The sequence below is a fragment of the Triticum aestivum genome, chromosome 1D (assembly GCF_018294505.1).
Source record: "Triticum aestivum cultivar Chinese Spring chromosome 1D, IWGSC CS RefSeq v2.1, whole genome shotgun sequence".
Classification (NCBI taxonomy): domain Eukaryota; kingdom Viridiplantae; phylum Streptophyta; class Magnoliopsida; order Poales; family Poaceae; genus Triticum; species Triticum aestivum.
Window position 1 is genome coordinate 263,182,494 of NC_057796.1, and position 17,113 is coordinate 263,199,606.

Below are 17,113 nucleotides of genomic sequence, written 5' to 3' on the forward strand. Positions count from 1 at the left end.
CTCCGCTGCAAGGTAGGATCCTTTTAGGACACTTTCATAATATAATTCGGGCTTGCGGTGCTCCTTCCCCTCTGGCGGTCCCTCAGTCATCAGCTTTTCAGCATCCATCTTCCCCTAGTGCACCTTTGCACGGGCGAAGGCCATTCGCGCACCCTCTATACAGACCGACCGCTTGATGACGTCAAGTCGAGGGCAGGCACTTACAAGCCGCTTCACGAGCCCGAAGTAGCTGCTTGGAATCGGCTCGACGGGCCATAGCCGGATAATCAAATCCTTCATGGCTAGTTCCGCCGCCTTATGCAGTTCGATCAGCTGTTTCAGTTGATCGGCAAAAGGCACCGGATAATTCGGTGCCAGATACTGCGACCAGAAGAGCTTATCCGCAGTGTTCCTTTCTTTGGCTCGATAGAATTGGGTGGCATCCGATATGCTGCGGGGCAGCTCCGCAAATACCCCTGGAGAAATCCGAATTCAAAAGTAGAAACATGACTTTCTCCTCAAATACTTGCTTTACATGGAAAAAAAGCCTTACCCACCGCGATCTTCCTCCCCTCTTGGATCTCCTGCAGGGTGCTTTGAGTTTCCCCCCGGGCATCGCTCGCGGCCTGATGAGTTCGGATTCTTTATCCGTTAAACTCTGCTCCAAGGCCTCGCATTTCTTCACGGCCTCTTGACGCTCCTGCTCAGCTTCAATAACCCTGGCCTCGTGCTTCTCACGAAGAGCCTGCTCTGCGGCTGCCTTTTTCTCGGCCTCAGCCATAGCCTTCTTAAGAGTCTCGACTTCGGTCATCATCCCTAGTGCAAATCATGAAACATATTTTATCATACTAGAAATTCGTTCGCAATAAAATCGAACAAGACTTGCGCATACCTTGTTTATCTCCCAACTGCCTTTTCAACTGGCCAAGTTCTTCTTTGGCCCGCTCCAGACTTTGATTCAGTCCGGAGACCTCCGCAGTATGAGAGGCAGCAGCCGCTACAGACGCCTGCTTATAAAACAAGAGAGATAGATGTCATCAAGTAAGTCTTCCTGCGAGCATAAATTTGATCCTCTGTTCAGTTCTTTCTTTCACCGAACAGTGTATCAGGGGCTACTATCTATACCATGACACTCTTCAAAACCTCATAAAACATACCTCAAAGTCTCTCATAAGGCTGATACAGGCTTCATTCAGTCCACTCTCAGCAGACTGAATCTTCTCAATCACCGCACCGATAAGGGCACGGAGTTCATCGACGATGGAGGCGCTCTTCAGCGCCGCCGACAAAGCATCCGGCACCTCTGGTTGGACAAAGGTTGCCAGTGGAACAGGCACGCCCTCTCTAGCCGAGGGAGGACGCCTGCTTGATTCTGGAGCCGTATTGGTCTCCGGAACTGCGTCCGGCTGAGGGCCGAATTCAAGATGGCCCCCGCCGTTGGCTCCCATGGGAATCTTCTCCCCCATGTCTCTGGGACGAAGCCTCGGTGTTATTCATGTATTTGGGGGAAGGGGCCTTCAGGGGCGTCCCACTCTCCATAGCATCCAAGCTCAGCAAATCCTCTGATGAGGATCGTTCGGTGCGGGACCTCGCCGGACTACAAAAAATATGGCTCAGGTTAAATGCCATGATGAGTCTGGACGCATGATCGTGTTCGGATTTTATATACTCACGAGTTTACCAGGGGCTGGGCCCTGGGATCCCACGCTGGGCTGCTGTCGGCGGCAGCAGTGGACTCTTCCTGAAGAGGAGCTTTTCCCCTTTTAGGCGACTCGGCCTCCAAGTGTACGGAGGCCGCCCTCTTCTTTCTCCCCCCGCTGGGAATTCATCTTCCTCCTCCTCCTCGTCCTCTTCGGAGGCAGAATGGGCATTGGAGCCTTCGGATATTGTGTCTGTAGTGCCGCGGCGACAAAGGCCGCCCCGGTTCTTTTTGGCCTCCTTCTCGACCTTCTTCTTCGGCGCCTTGTAAGGCGCCGGGACCAGCATCTTCGTCAGAAGTGGGCCGGCCGGTTCTTCGGGCAGCGAGGCCGGACAGTGGATCCACTCTGCCTTCTTCGCCCAGCCCTAGGAGAGTTGTGGAAAACACATTAAGAATTTCCCTTGGGTTATGCGAATAAAACGTGTGATGACTTACCGAGCTTGCGGGGCGGGACAGTTGGTACCCGCGGTCCTCAGCTGAGTCCGGCCATGATTTTCCGGACTTGAAAAGCACCTTCCAGATGTCTTTGTGCGAGGAGCCAAAGAGCTCTCGCAAGGTCTGGTGCTTGGCAAGGAAGGATCCGGCGAGCTAACTCACCTGGACTACATTGACAAGTTCGATGTTCTTGTCTTCCATATCTTTAACGCGCGTCTGGAGCACCGACAGTTCGTCGGACAAAGACCAGTTCAGGCCCTTCTTGGGCCAGGACGTAAGCCGCAGAGGGGCTCCGGATCGGAACTCGGGAGCAACGGCCCATTCCGTGCCGCGCGGCTCAGTGATGTAGAACCACTGCTGTTGCCACTCTTTGATGGAATCATTAAAAGTACCTGTTGGCCATGTGACGTTGGGCATCTTGCTCACCATAGCACCCCCGCATTCGGCATGCTCGCCGCTCACTACCTTGGGCTTCACATTAAAGATCTTGAGCCATAAGCCGAAGTGTGGCGAGATGCAGAGAAAAGCCTTGCACACGACAATGAATGTCGAGATATTGAGGAAGGAATTGGGGGATAGATCATGAAAATTGATCCCGTAATAATACATGATGCCGCGAACGAACGGGTGGAGGGGAAACCCTAGCCCGCGGACAAAGTGAGGGAGGAATACAACCCTCTCGTGGGATTCCGGAGTAGGGACGATTTGTCCCGCCGTCGGGAGACGGTGGCTGATTTTCTTGGCCAGGTAGCCGGCCTCCCGAAGCTTTTTGATATCTTTTTCCCGGGCGGTAGAGGCCATCCACTGCCTCCTGCCCCGGATCTGGACATTTTCGGAAGGCCTTTGTGGGAGGAGAAGACGAACGCTCGGGCACTGGAGCTCAAGCGAAGGGGAATGGATCAGGAAGAAGAAAGCGTGGGTGTGAAAGGGAGTCCTTATTCCCTTATAAAGGCAGCAGGGATTCTGCGCCTCCCCACTTGCCCGGTAAACTCGCTTGTTCCCCAAGCGTCGTGATTAATGGCGCGGTTGGGTTACCCATACCCGTATTGATGAGAATCCCGTGATAAGGGGACACGATCTTTGCTTCGACAAGACGTGCCAAGAAAACCGCCTCGCAATATGTGCATTAGCTGGTTGAGAAAAAATAATACCGGGCCGTGGTGTGGTGACACGCTATGAAAGTTGTCAGCAGATTAGATTTGTAGAATATTATACTCTCTACGGTGGTATGTGGAATTTGTTTTGCAGAGCCGGACACGATCCTTGTGCTCAAAACCTTCTATGGAATATTCGGAGGAGGAACCCGCCTTGCAATGCCGAAGACAATCTGCGCACCGGACTCATCGTCATTGAAGCCTGGTTCAGGGGCTACTGAGGGAGTCCAGGATTAGGGGGTCCTCGGACTGCCGGACTATATACTTTGGCCGGACTGTTGGACTATGAAGATACAAGATTGAAGACTTCGTCCTGTGTCCGGATGGGACTCTTCTTTGCGTGGAAGGCAAGCTTGGCAATTCGGATATGTAGATCTCCTCCCTTGTAACCGACTCTGTGTAACCCTAGCCCCCTCCGGTGTCTATATAAACCGGAGGGTTTAGTCCGTAGGACAACAACAATCAGAATCATAGGCTAGCTTCTAGGGTTTAGCCTCTACGATCTCGTGGTAGATCAACTCTTGTAATACTCATATCATCAAGATCAATCAAGCAGGAAGTAGGGTATTGCCTCCATCGAGAGGGCCCAAACCTGGGTAAACATTGTGTCCCCCGCCTCCTGTTACCATCCGCCTTAGACGCACAGTTCAGGACCCCCTACCCGAGATCCGCCGGTTTTGACACCGACATTATGCGCTATTCCGTAAGGGGCTGATTTGGATCCATATGTTTAATGTTATGGTTAAATTGTTATCTTAATTCTTCTTTCATAGTTGCGGATGCTTGCGAGGGCGTTAATCATAAGTGGGAGGTTTGTTCAAGTAAGAACAGCACCCAAGCACCGGTCCACCCACATATCAAATTATCAAAGTAGCGAACGCGAATAAAACCAACATGATGAAACTAACTAGATGAAATTCCCGTGTGCCCTCAAGAACTTTTTGCTTATTATAAGAGATTGTTTTGGCCTGTCTTTGCAAAAAAAATTATTGGGCTACCTTGCTGCACTTCATTTACCGTTACCGTTACTTGCTCGTTACAAGTTATCTTACTATCAAACTACTTGTTACCGTCAATTTCAGTGCTTGCAGAAATTAACTTGTTGAAAACCGCTTGTCATTTCCTTCTGCTCCTCATTGGGTTCGACACTCTTACTTATCGAAAGGACTAAGATTGATCCCCTATACTTGTGGGTCATCAAGACTCTTTTCTGGTGTCGTTTCCAGGGAGTGAAGCGCTCTTGGTAAGCGGAAATTGGTAAGGAAAAACTTATACTACGTGCTGAAATTTATGGTTACTTGCTGATACGTCCATTTTGCATCATGCCTTTATATCGATATTTATTGCATTATGGGCTGTTATTACGCATTATGCCACAATACTTATGCCTTTTCTCTCTTATTTTACAAGGTTTACATGAAGAGGGAGAATCCCGGCAGCTGGAATTCTGGGCTGGAAAAGGAGCAAATATTAGAGACCTATAAGCCGCTATCTTTCTCTGTGTCCGATTAAAACTCCATAACCATAAGTATTGCGTGAGTGTTAGCAATTGTGAAAGACTAAATGATAGTTGAGTATGTGGACTTGCTGAAAAGCTCTTATATTGACTCTTTCCGATGTTATGATAAATTGCATGTAACACTCCAAATATTTTGATTTGGCTTTTCCTTTATTTGATCTAAAGGAGGTTATTTGAATTTTTCTGAAAGAGGGACTCTCCTTCTCAATTTTTTTATGACAAATATTTTCTTTAAAAGGGTTCTTCTCAATATTGATTTGTGGTCTTGAGGGTTTTACATCTTGTGTTGACTCAACACAAATATTTTTCTTTGGGAAAGTTTTTGAAATCCTTTCTTTTAGAAATAACCATATGACTCATGGATTGATTCTTCCTCATTCAAAGTTTTCTTGCCATGACCTAGGTTGAAAAATTTCTTCCAAAACCCCTCCCTCCACTTTGGGTCAAGCCAAGCATCCTATTCCAGCAAGTCTCAAACTCTTTTAAATTTTATTCCTATTTATTTTATCCTCAAAACAATTTCTGTCTTTTATTTTGAACCTTGGTGATTTATAAAGGAACCACCAGATCCCTTTTGAGTTTTGATTCCAAACAAACTCCTCTGACTAGTCCTTAGCACCCTCAACCTAGATCCATCAAGATCCACTGGTCCACAGTTCAAATTTTTCAAATTCTGCTTGCTGCAAGTTTGGACCAGATTTGCCATTTTTGGTGAAATTCATTATTTTTCTTCTCCAAAAATTCTGAGAAAAATCATGCAGCCTCCAGATGCATCAAGAGACCTCTCCACCAAAGATCAACTCCAGAAAAAAATTTCCACGTGCTTGAAACATATCGTCGAACACCTGGCATGCACTGTTTCTGTCAAAATTCAGAGTTCAGTGTTTCAGTTCAGTCGTCAGTGTCGTTTCGTCAGTCGGCAGCGTCAATCTCGCCAGTGCCCTTGTTGGCTCGTTGCTCACTGCTCCTCCTTATCCACCGCGCCGCACGGTCACCTGGACGGTTGCGAGCGTCGGCGGTGAGCTGGCAGAGGTGCATCGCCCCCGTGAGCGGCGGCAGCGGCACTTGCTGGGCTGCCAGAGAGGCGCAGCGAGGGACGGCGCCGTCCAGCACCGCCCACACCACCAGAAGCCTACGCGTGGCCGTCTTCTTCCCCGTGCATGCTGCAGAGCCGTCTTCGTGGCCTGGAAAGCACAGAGCGCACTCCCTGCCTCCGACGTGCCCGTGAGGCCGTTCCGTCGAGAGCTTGGAGTATCACCCAAGCCATACCAAATTTAGCCCTTGAACGGAACCAGTGGACCATCACGATGATGCCCAATCACCTAAACCTCCAGCCCGACCACTGCCTCGCCGTAATCGCCCGCCGGAGTTATCCCGTTTTCGGCAACCGCCTCGGGCCGGCTATAAATAGCGACCCCGACCCGAGCTCGCCTTCGACCCAGCACCACCCCTACACCTCACCAGAGCCGCGCCCAGCCACTAACAGGACCTCGAGGAGGCCTTCTTCCCCGACTCCGGCCGCCCCGATCCGCTTCGGGCTCCGGCACGATTCCCTCTGGTGAGACCACCCCCGCCTCCCAGACCGTGCCAGTCGCCTCCTAGTACACCCACTCCTCTAACCCGAGCCTCAATTTGACGATTGCAGCCCTCCCCGGCGAAATCTACCACCGCCCGAACCACCGTCTGCCGGAGTGGACGCCGCCGTCGACGTGGTGCTCACCGACGACCAACTCCACCACCCACAGACGCGGGAGAGCACCGTGAGTCCGTAGGTACCATCATCTCCCCCTACCTCGCCGTGGACCGCCGCCGTCGACCACCGCGGCCCTCGGGCGCCGGCGAGCTCTGTTTCAAAGTTTGAACCTGACGGGTGGGACCCCCTCGTCAGCCTCTCTCTCTTATTCGAACCGTTTTCTGAAAGCGCCTTCGGGCAAAGTGCGTTTTCCTTCTGGGCTGGCGTATTTCCAACCGAAACGTTTTCTGCTTTTTCAAGCTAGCCCCTGGGTCTTTTCTGTTCCATCACAGATTAGTCCCTGGACTAAAACCTTTATAACTTTTAAACAAAAGATGATTTTGAGTTGATTCTTTTCTGTCATCTTTGTTTTTCTGTCTAGTTTTTTATCATATTTATTTGAAAAATATTTGGAACAACTTTGATGCACACTCGGTATTTACGTTAGTATGCGATTTCTTTATACCGTAGATACCGGAGGAGGTGACGGAACCGCGAACTTCGCCGAGCTAGACTCCGACTACTCCGAACCAGGCAGTGAGTGTTTTGCATGTTTGCTTGAATAGTTAGTTCATGGAATGTTTATATGAGCATCAGTGAATGTTATATTGCATGCAAGGCAACTACCATTATGCTTCGAAACTTGATGTGATCTCTTGATGGAGATAACATGATCATGTGGTGACATGAAGGGTGGTAAGATGGTATTGTTGAAGCATGCCAGTCTTATGTCAACCGTTAAACTCCAGTCTTAACGTGGATCAAGCCACGTTACCGTCCATCCCCTTTTCGTGCTGCCGCACGTTTTCTGCAAAGAATACGGTTTAGTAAGTTGCAAACCTCTTTCCTCGTACACACCAAATAGAGGGACCGTGATGGGGGTTCCATGGCCCTGGATTAAAGCCCGTCATCCGGTCAGGGGGCATGGGTGTTTCCGGTTGGGACCGAGAGGGGGCACCCATTAGAGCGCGCGATATAAATTTGATCCCATGCTACGCGAGGTTGTAGCCTCCCCGTCTTAAGGTTTTTCTTGAACGTTGCCTAGGGTGATTCCTGGCAGCGGAATGTGGAATGGGTGTGTACTGGTTAGATGTGTTTCTCCTGAAATACCATAAACGGAACTAGTCCTTTGTGACTACTGAAATCCGTTGGCTGTGGTTAAAAAGTACAAACTCTGCAGAGTCAAAACCATCCGAGTAACCATGTCCATGGTCAAGGTTCTTGGTCAACACATCCATATCAGTATTAGTATCAGTCTCAGCGTCAGTCTCTGTGTCAGTCTCAGTGAAAATCCCCGGTGAACAAACATGAGTGGTAAACCAGGTTGAATGTTATTCCTGTGGATGGACTAACCAGTTTATTATTACGTACATGAGTATTTCCTTGAGATGAGTTAAATTCATGAGCTACTTGAATTCGAATAATGAAATATAAGCCCTTTATGTGATGTCGCTCAGATGTCCGACTGTGGCACTCTTGTTATTTACTTTTGATATAAGCCCTTTATGTGATGTCGCTCAGACGTCCGACTGTGGCACTCTTGTTATTTACTTTTGATATAAGCCCTTTATTTGATGTCGCTCAGACGTCCAACTGTGGCACTCTTGTTATTTACTTTTGATATAAGCCCTTTATGTGATGTCGCTCAGACGTCCGACTGTGGCACTCTTGTTATTTACTTTTGATATAAGCCCTTTATGTGATGTCGCTCAGACGTCCGACTGTGGCACGCACTGTCGTTTATATACCAATATGAGCCCTTTATGTGGTGTCGCCCTGACGCCCGACTGCGGCATTGTTAATTTATTTTTACCTTTCGAGGCGTCGCTTCAAACAACCGATCGGTCTTTAGTTATTTCATTGGGATTTCGGGAGGACTACCGCCTGACTTCCTTTTTATCTATCATGCAGTGCAATTTTATTATCTGAGTGCGCATTACTAATCTGCTCATGTGCATCATGTTTGCATTTGTTATATCTTATGTCCAAACTGTCATGCGAGTACATTCAAAGTACTCACCTGGCTTGTTGATTTGGCCAGATGTTGACGAAGGTGATCTTATGGATGAAGAGTTTGATAGCGAGTCCGACGCCTAGAGGAGTCCCAGTCAGTCCCGTGCGATCCTGGAACTGGTCCGATAAAAGGGTCGGTTTCTCAATAAAATTTTTATTGGAAAACCGGTCCTGACATTGAAATTGCTTCAATGACTGAGATTATAGTTTGTTGGCTCTCAATGAAGTTTCTGATTCATACTTTACATTGTGAATAGATTGTTACTTTAGCATAAGAAATCATATGACAATATATATATATATATATATATATATATATATATGTTGCTGTTATAAGAATGATCATGATGCCCTCATGTCTGTATTTTATTTTATCGACACCTCCATCTCTAAACATGTGGAAATATTTTTCGATATCGGCTTCCGCTTGAGGACAAGCGAGTTCTAAGCTTGGGGGAGTTGATACGTCCATTTTGCATCATGCCTTTATATCGATATTTATTGCATTATGGGCTGTTATTACACATTATGCCACAATACTTATGCCTTTTCTCTCTTATTTTACAAGGTTTACATGAAGAGGGAGAATGCCGGCAGCTGGAATTCTGGGCTGGAAAAGGAGCAAATATTATAGACCTATTCTGCACAACTCCAAAAGTCCTGAAACTTTACGGAGGCACGTTTTGGAATATATAAAAAATACTGGAGAAAGAATCTACCAGAGGGGGCCCACACCCTGGCCACGAGGGTGGGGGGCGCGCCCCCTGCCTCGTGGGCCCCCTGGCAGGCCTCCGGTGCCCATCTTCTGCTATATGAAGTCTTTTACCCTGAAAAATCATAAGCAAGCTTTCGGGACGAAACACCGCCGCCACGAGGTGGAACCTTGGTGGAACCAATCTAGGGCTCCGGCGGAGCTGTTCTGTCGGGGAAACATCCCTCCGGGAGGGGGAAATCATGACCATCGCCATCACCAACAATCCTCTCATCGGGAGGGGGTCAATCTCCATCAACATCTTCACCAACACCATCTGCTCTAAAACCCTAGTTCATCTCTTGTATCCAATCTTTGTCCCAAAACCTCAGATTGGTACCTGTGGGTTGCTAGTAGTGTTGATTACTCCTTGTAGTTGATGCTAGTTGGTTTATTTGGTGGAAGATCATATGTTCATATCCTTTATGCATACTAATACCCCTCTTATTAGGAACATGAATATGATTTGTGAATAGTTACGTTTGTTCCTGAGGACATGGGAGAAGTCTTGCTATAAGTAGTCATGTGAATTTGGTATTCGTTCGATATTTTGATTAGATGTATGTTGTCTCTCCTCTAGTGGTGTTATGTGAACGTCGACTACATGACACTTGACCATTGTTTGGGCCTAGAGGAAGGCATTAGGAAGTAATAAGTAGATGATGGGTTGCTAGAGTGAAAGAAGCTTAAACCCTAGTTTATGCGTTGCTTCGTAGGGGGCTGATTTGGATCCATATGTTTCATGCTATGGTTAGGTTTACCTTAATACTTCTTTTGTAGTTGCGGATGCTTGCACTAGGGGTTAATCATAAGTGGGATGCTTGTCCAAAGAAGGGCAGCACCCAAGCACCGGTCCACCCACATATCAAATTATCAAAGTAACGAACGCGAATCACATGAACGTGATGAAAACTAGCTTGACGATAATTCCCATGTGTCCTCGGGAGCGTTTTCCTTCATATAGGAGTTTGTCCAGGCTTGTCCTTTGCTAAAAAAAGTATTGGGCCATCTTGCTGGACCTTATTTACTTTCATTACTTGTTACTCGTTACAAATTACCTTATCACAAAACTATCTGTTACCGATAATTTCAGTGCTTGCAGAGAATACCTTACTGAAAACCGCTTGTCATTTCCTTCTGCTCCTCTTTGGGTTCGACACTCTTACTTATCGAAAGGACTAAGATAGATCCCCTACACTTGTGGGTCATCAAGACTCTTTTCTGGCGCCGTTGCCGGGGAGTGAAGCGCCTTTGGTAAGGAAAAATTTATATAGTGTGCTGAAATTTAGTGTCACTTGTTACTATGGAACATAATCCTTTGAGGGGCTTGTTCGGGGTATCTTCACCCTGACTAGTAGAGCAAAGAGTTGCTCCTCAACCTACTGAACCTACTGAAAATGTTTACTTTGAAATTCCTTCGGGTATGATAGAGAAACTGCTAGCTAATCCTTTTACAGGAGATGGAACATAACATCCCGATTTGCATCTAATCTACGTGGATGAAGTTTGTGAATTATTTAAGCTTGCAGGTATGCCTGAGGATGTTATCAAGAAGAACGTCTTCCCTTTATCTTTGAAGGGAAAGGCATTGACATGGTTTAGGCTATGTGATGATATGGGATCATGGAACTACAACCGATTGAAATTGGAATTTCGTCAGAAGTTTTATCCTATGTATCTTATTCATCGTGATCGTAATTATATATATAATTTTTGGCCTCGCGAAGGAGAAAGCATCGCCCAAGCTTGGGGGAGGCTTAAGTCAATGTTATATTCATGCCTCAATCATGAGCTCTCAAGAGAAATTATTATTCAAAAAATTTATGCTCGGCTTTCTCTCAATAATCGCTCCATGCTCGATACTTCTTGTACTAGCTCTTTTATGATGAAGAGTATTGAATTCAAATGGGATTTATTGGAAAGAATTAAATGCAACTCTGAAGATTGGGATCTCGGCGAAGGTAAGGAGTCAGGTATAACACCTAAGTTTGATTGTGTTAAATCTTTTATGGACACCGATGTTTTCCGTGAATTTAGCACTAAATATGGACTTGACTCTGAGATAGTAGCTTCTTTCTGTGAATCCTTTGCTACTCATGTTGATCTCCCTAAGGAGAACTGGTTTAAATATCATCCTCCCATTGAAGTAAAAGTAGTTGAACCTATTAAAGTTGAAGAAAAAACTATCACTTATAATGTTGATCCTATTGTTCCTACCGCTTATATTGAGAAACCGCCTTTCCCTATTAGAATAAAGGATCATGCTAAAGCTTCAACTGTGGTTCGTAAGAGTAACACTAGAACACCTACACCCCCTGAGAAAATTAAAGTTGAACCTAGTATTGCTATGGTTAAAGATCTCTTGGTCGACAATATTGATGGGCATGTTGTTTATTTTTGTAATGAAGCTGCTAGAATTGCTAGACCCGATACTAAGGTTAAACATAGACCTGTTGTTGGCATGCCTGTTATTTCTGTTAAAATAGGAGATCATTGTTATCATGGCTTATGTGATATGGGTGCTAGTGCAAGTGCAATACCTCATTCCTTATACAAAGAAATTATGCATGATATTGCACCTGCTGAGATAGAAGAAGTTGATGTTACAATTAAGCTTGCCAATAGAGATACTATTTCACCAGTTGGGATTGTTAGAGATGTTGAAGTCTTGTGTGGGAAAGTTAAATATCCTACCGATTTTCTTGTTCTTGGCTCCCCACAAGATGACTTTTGTCCCATTATATTTGGTAGGCCCTTCTTGAATACTGTTAATGCTAAGATAGATTGCGAAAAGGATATTGTTACTGCTGGTTTAGGGGATATGTCTCATGAGTTTAATTTTGCTAAATTTCATAGACAACCACATGATAAAGAATTGCCTAGTAAAGATGAAATTATTGGTCTTGCTTCTATTGCCGTGCCTCCTAATGATCCTTTGGAGCAATATTTGCTAGACCATGAAAATGATATGTTTATGAATGAAAGAAGGGAAATAGATGAAGTATTCTTTAAACAAGGACCTATCTTGAAACACAACTTGCCTGTTGAAATTCTAGGGGATCCTCCTCCACCCAAGGGTGATCCCGTGTTTGAGCTTAAACCATTACCTGATACTCTTAAATATGCTTATCTTGATGAAAAGAAGATATATCCTATTATTATTATTAGTGCTAACCTTTCAGAGCATGAAGAAAAGAAATTATTGAAAACTCTGAAGAAGCACCGTGCTGCTATTGGATATACTCTTGATGATCTTAAGGGCGTTAGTCCCACTTTATGCCAGCACAAAATAAAATTGGATAAAGACGCTAAACCAGTTGTTGATCACCAACGACGGTTAAATCATAAGATGAAAGAAGTGGTAAGAAAAGCAATCCTAAAGCTTCTCGAAGCTGGTATAATTTATCCCGTTGCTGATAGTCAGTGGGTAAATCCTGTCCATTGTGTCCCTAAGAAGGGAGGTATTACCGTTGTTCCTAATGATAAAGATGAATTGATCCCACAAAGAATTATTACAGGTTATAGAATGGTAATTGATTTCCGTAAATTAAATAAAGCTACTAAAAAGGATCATTACCCTTTACCTTTTATTGATCAAATGCTAGAAAGATTATCCAAACATACACATTTTTGCTTTCTAGATGGTTATTCCGGTTTCTCTCAAATACCTGTGTCAAAAGAGGATCAAGAAAAGACCACTTTTACTTGCCCTTTCGGTACCTTTGCTTATAGACGTATGCCTTTTGGTTTATGTAATGCACCTGCTACCTTTCAAAGATGCATGATGGTTATATTCTCTGATTTTTGTGAAAAGATTATTGAGGTTTTCAAGGATGATTTCTCCATATACGGAACTTCTTTTGATGATTGCTTAAGCAACCATGATCGAGTTTTGCAGAGATGTGAAGAAACTAATCTTGTCTTGAATTGGGAAAAGTGCCACTTTATGGTTAATGAAGGTATTGTCTTGGGGCATAAAATTTCTGAAAGGGGTATTGAAGTTGATAAAGCTAAAGTTGATGCTATTGAAAAGATGCCGTGTCCTAAGGACATTAAAGGTATAAGAAGTTTCCTTGGTCATGCCGGTTTTTATAGGATGTTCATTAAGGACTTCTCTAAAATTTATAGGACTCTGACTAATCTCTTACAAAGAGATGTTCCTTTTGTCTTTGATGATGATTGTGTAGAAGCATTTGAAATACTTAAGAAAGCCTTGATTTCTGCACCTATTGTTCAGCCACCTGATTGGAATTTACCCTTTGAAATTATGTGTGATGCTAGTGATTATGCTGTAGGTGCTATTCTAGGACAAAGAGTTGATAAGAAATTAAATGTTATTCAATATGCCAGTAAAACTCTAGACAATGCCCAGAGAAATTATGCTACTACTGAAAAAGAATTTTTAGCAGTTGTATTTGCTTGTGATAAGTTCAGACCTTATATTGTTGATTCTAAAGTAACTGTTCACACTGATCATGCTGCTATTAAATATCTTATGGAAAAGAAAGATGCTAAACCTAGACTTATTAGATGGGTTCTCTTGCTACAAGAATTTGATTTGCATATTATTGATAGAAAGGGAGCTGAGAACCCCGTTGCAGACAACTTGTCTAGGTTAGACAATGTTCTTGATGACCCACTACCTATTGATGATAGCTTTCCTGATGAACAATTAGCTGTCATAAATGCTTCTCGTACTGCTCCATGGTATGCTGATTATGCTAATTACATTGTTGCTAAATATATACCACCTAGTTTCACATACCAGCAAAAGAAAAAGTTTTCTATGATTTAAGACATTACTTCTGGGATGACCCACACCTTTATAAAGAAGGAGTAGATGGTGTTATTAGACGTTGTGTACCAGAGCATGAACAGGAACAGATCCTACACAAGTGTCACTCCGAAGCTTATGGAGGACACCACGCTGGAGATAGAACTGCACATAAGGTATTGCAATCCAGTTTTTATTGGCCTACTCTTTTCAAAGATGCCCGTAAGTTTGTCTTGTCTTGTGATGAATGTCAAAGAATTGGTAATATTAGTTGACGTCAAGAAATGCCTATGAACTATTCACTTGTTATTGAACCATTTGATGTTTGGGGCTTTGATTATATGGGACCGTTTCCTTCTTCTAATGGGTATACACATATTTTAGTTGCTTTTGATTACGTTACTAAGTGGGTAGAAGCTATTCCAACTAGTAGTGCTGATCATAACACCTCTATTAAGATGCTTAAAAGAAGTTATTTTTCCGAGGTTTGGAGTCCCTAGATATTTAATGACTGATGGTGGTTCACATTTTATTCATGGTGCTTTTCGTAAAATGCTTGCTAAGTATGATGTTAATCATAGAATTGCATCTCCATACCACCCACAATCTAGTGGTCAAGTAGAACTTAGTAATAGAGAGCTCAAATTAATTTTGCAAAAGACTGTTAATGGATCTAGAAAGAATTGGTCCAAGAAACTTGATGATGCATTATGGGCCTATAGAACTGCATATAAAAATCCTATGGGTATGTCTCCGTATAAAATGGTTTATGGAAAAGCATGTCACTTACCTCTCGAGCTAGAACATAAGGCATATTGGGCCATTAAAGAGCTCAATTATGATTTCAAACTTGCCGGTGAGAAGAGACTATATGACATTAGTTCACTTGATGAATGGAGAACCCATGCCTATGAGAATGCCAAACTGTTTAAAGAAAAAGTTAAAATATGGCATGACAAAAGGATACAAAAGAGTGAGTTTAATGTAGGTGATTATGTGTTTCTATTCAACTATCGTTTAAGATTTTTTGCAGGAAAACTTCTCTCTAAATGGGAAGGTCCTTATGTTATCGAGGAGGTCTATTGTTCCGGTGCCATAAAAATCAACAACTTCGAAGGCACAAATCCAAAGGTGGTGAACGGTCAAAGAATCAAACATTACATCTCAGGTAATCCTATAAATGTTGAAACCAATGTTATTGAAACCGTAACCGCAGAGGAATACATAAGGGACACTTTCCAGAATGCTTCAGACTCCGAAAAGGAATAGGTATGTGGTACGGTAAGTAAACCGACTGCAAAACAGTTCTAATGGCAAATTTTCTCTGTTTTGGAATATTTAAGAAAATAGGAAAATAAGAAGTAGTCCGAAAGGGACACGAGGCACCCACGATGGTGGAGGGCGCGCCCTACCCCCCTCGGCGCGCCTCCCTGCCTCGTGGGCAACTCGTGTGCCCTCCGGACTCCGTTTTCTTGCACGATACTTCTTTTGGTCGATAAAAATTCATTATATAATCTCCCGAAGGTTTTGACCACCGTACCATGCGAATATCCTCTATTTTTGTTTCGAGCTGTTTCTGTTGCAGATTTAGAGCAAGATGTCATCTCAGGACTCCGACGGAGAGAGCTATGTCTCACATCTCATTGCTGACCCAAAGACCTATGGGGACCTATCTCCTTGTGGTCGAACTACGGATGATGAGGAGGATCAATGATTCAATTTCAGAGGGGGAGGATGTTCCTCTACCTCAACCTGGGGATATGCACGTGAAGTTCAATAAGTCTAGTCTCCCTAAGAGGGCTAAACTGTCTAACAATCGATCTATTCCTTCTCATTTTCGGCAGAAAAGCAAAGGGGATTTATGTGACAGGATTTTGAAGCTGGAATCTGAGGTCGATGATTTGAAGGAGGAAATTTCTGTTCTCAATTACAATATGAAAAAGATGAAGGCACAGTTATCTTCATCATCACCCTCCTCACCACCTCCTAGAAAGGAGAACTGAGTACATGGGTATGGGCACTCCCCTTGGCAACTGCCAAGCTTGGGGGAGGTGCCTCGGTATCGTATCACCATCACACTCCTATCTTTACCATTTTTCTTAGTTCGATCCTTTTAGTAATATCTTGATCTAGTAGAATAAAGTTTTAGTATGATCTAGTCTTGATTTTTGCTTTATGTTCCTTCTATGTAATTGAGTCCGTGAGCTATATATAATAAAGATTAGTTTTGAGTCAAGGGCTTGGTTATCTTGCTATGATCTTGAGGGAATATTAGAAAAAGAAAGAATAAAAAATTAAAGAGATCATATTGATCTTATGGAGAGTAATGACTTCACATATAAAGAGTATGATGAATAAAAGTTGTTGAGAGTTGACAAACATAGTTTTGGTCATCGTTGCAATTAATAGGAAGTAATAAAGAAAGAGAGGTTTTCACATATAAATATACTATCTTGGACATATTTTATGATTGTGAGCACTCATTAAGATATGACATGCTAAAAAGTTGATGTTGGACAAGGAAGACAACGTAATGGGTTATGTTTTCTTCTATCTGAAATAAAGTATATTGTCATGGATCATCCAACATGTTGAGTTTACCTTTCTCCCTCATGCTAGCCAATTCTTTGCACCAAGTAGAGATACTACTTGTGCTTCCAAATATCCTTAAACCCGGTTTTGCCATGAGAGTCCACCATACTTACCTACGGATTGAGTAAGACCCTTCAAGTAAGTTGTCATCGTTGCATGCAATAAAAATTGCTCTCTAAATATGTATGATTTATTAATGTGGAGAAAATAAGCTTTATACGATCTTGTGATATGGAAGCAATAAAAGCGACAGACTGCATAATAAAGGTCCATATCACTAGTGGCAATATAAAGTGACGTTCTTTTGCATTAAGATTTTGTGCATCCAACCATAAAAGCACATGACAACCTATGCTTCCCTCTGCGAAGGGCCTATCTTTTACTTTTGTCTTATACCTTATACAAGAGTCATGGTGATCTTCACCTTTCCTTTTTATATTTTATCCTTTGGCAAGCACATTGTGT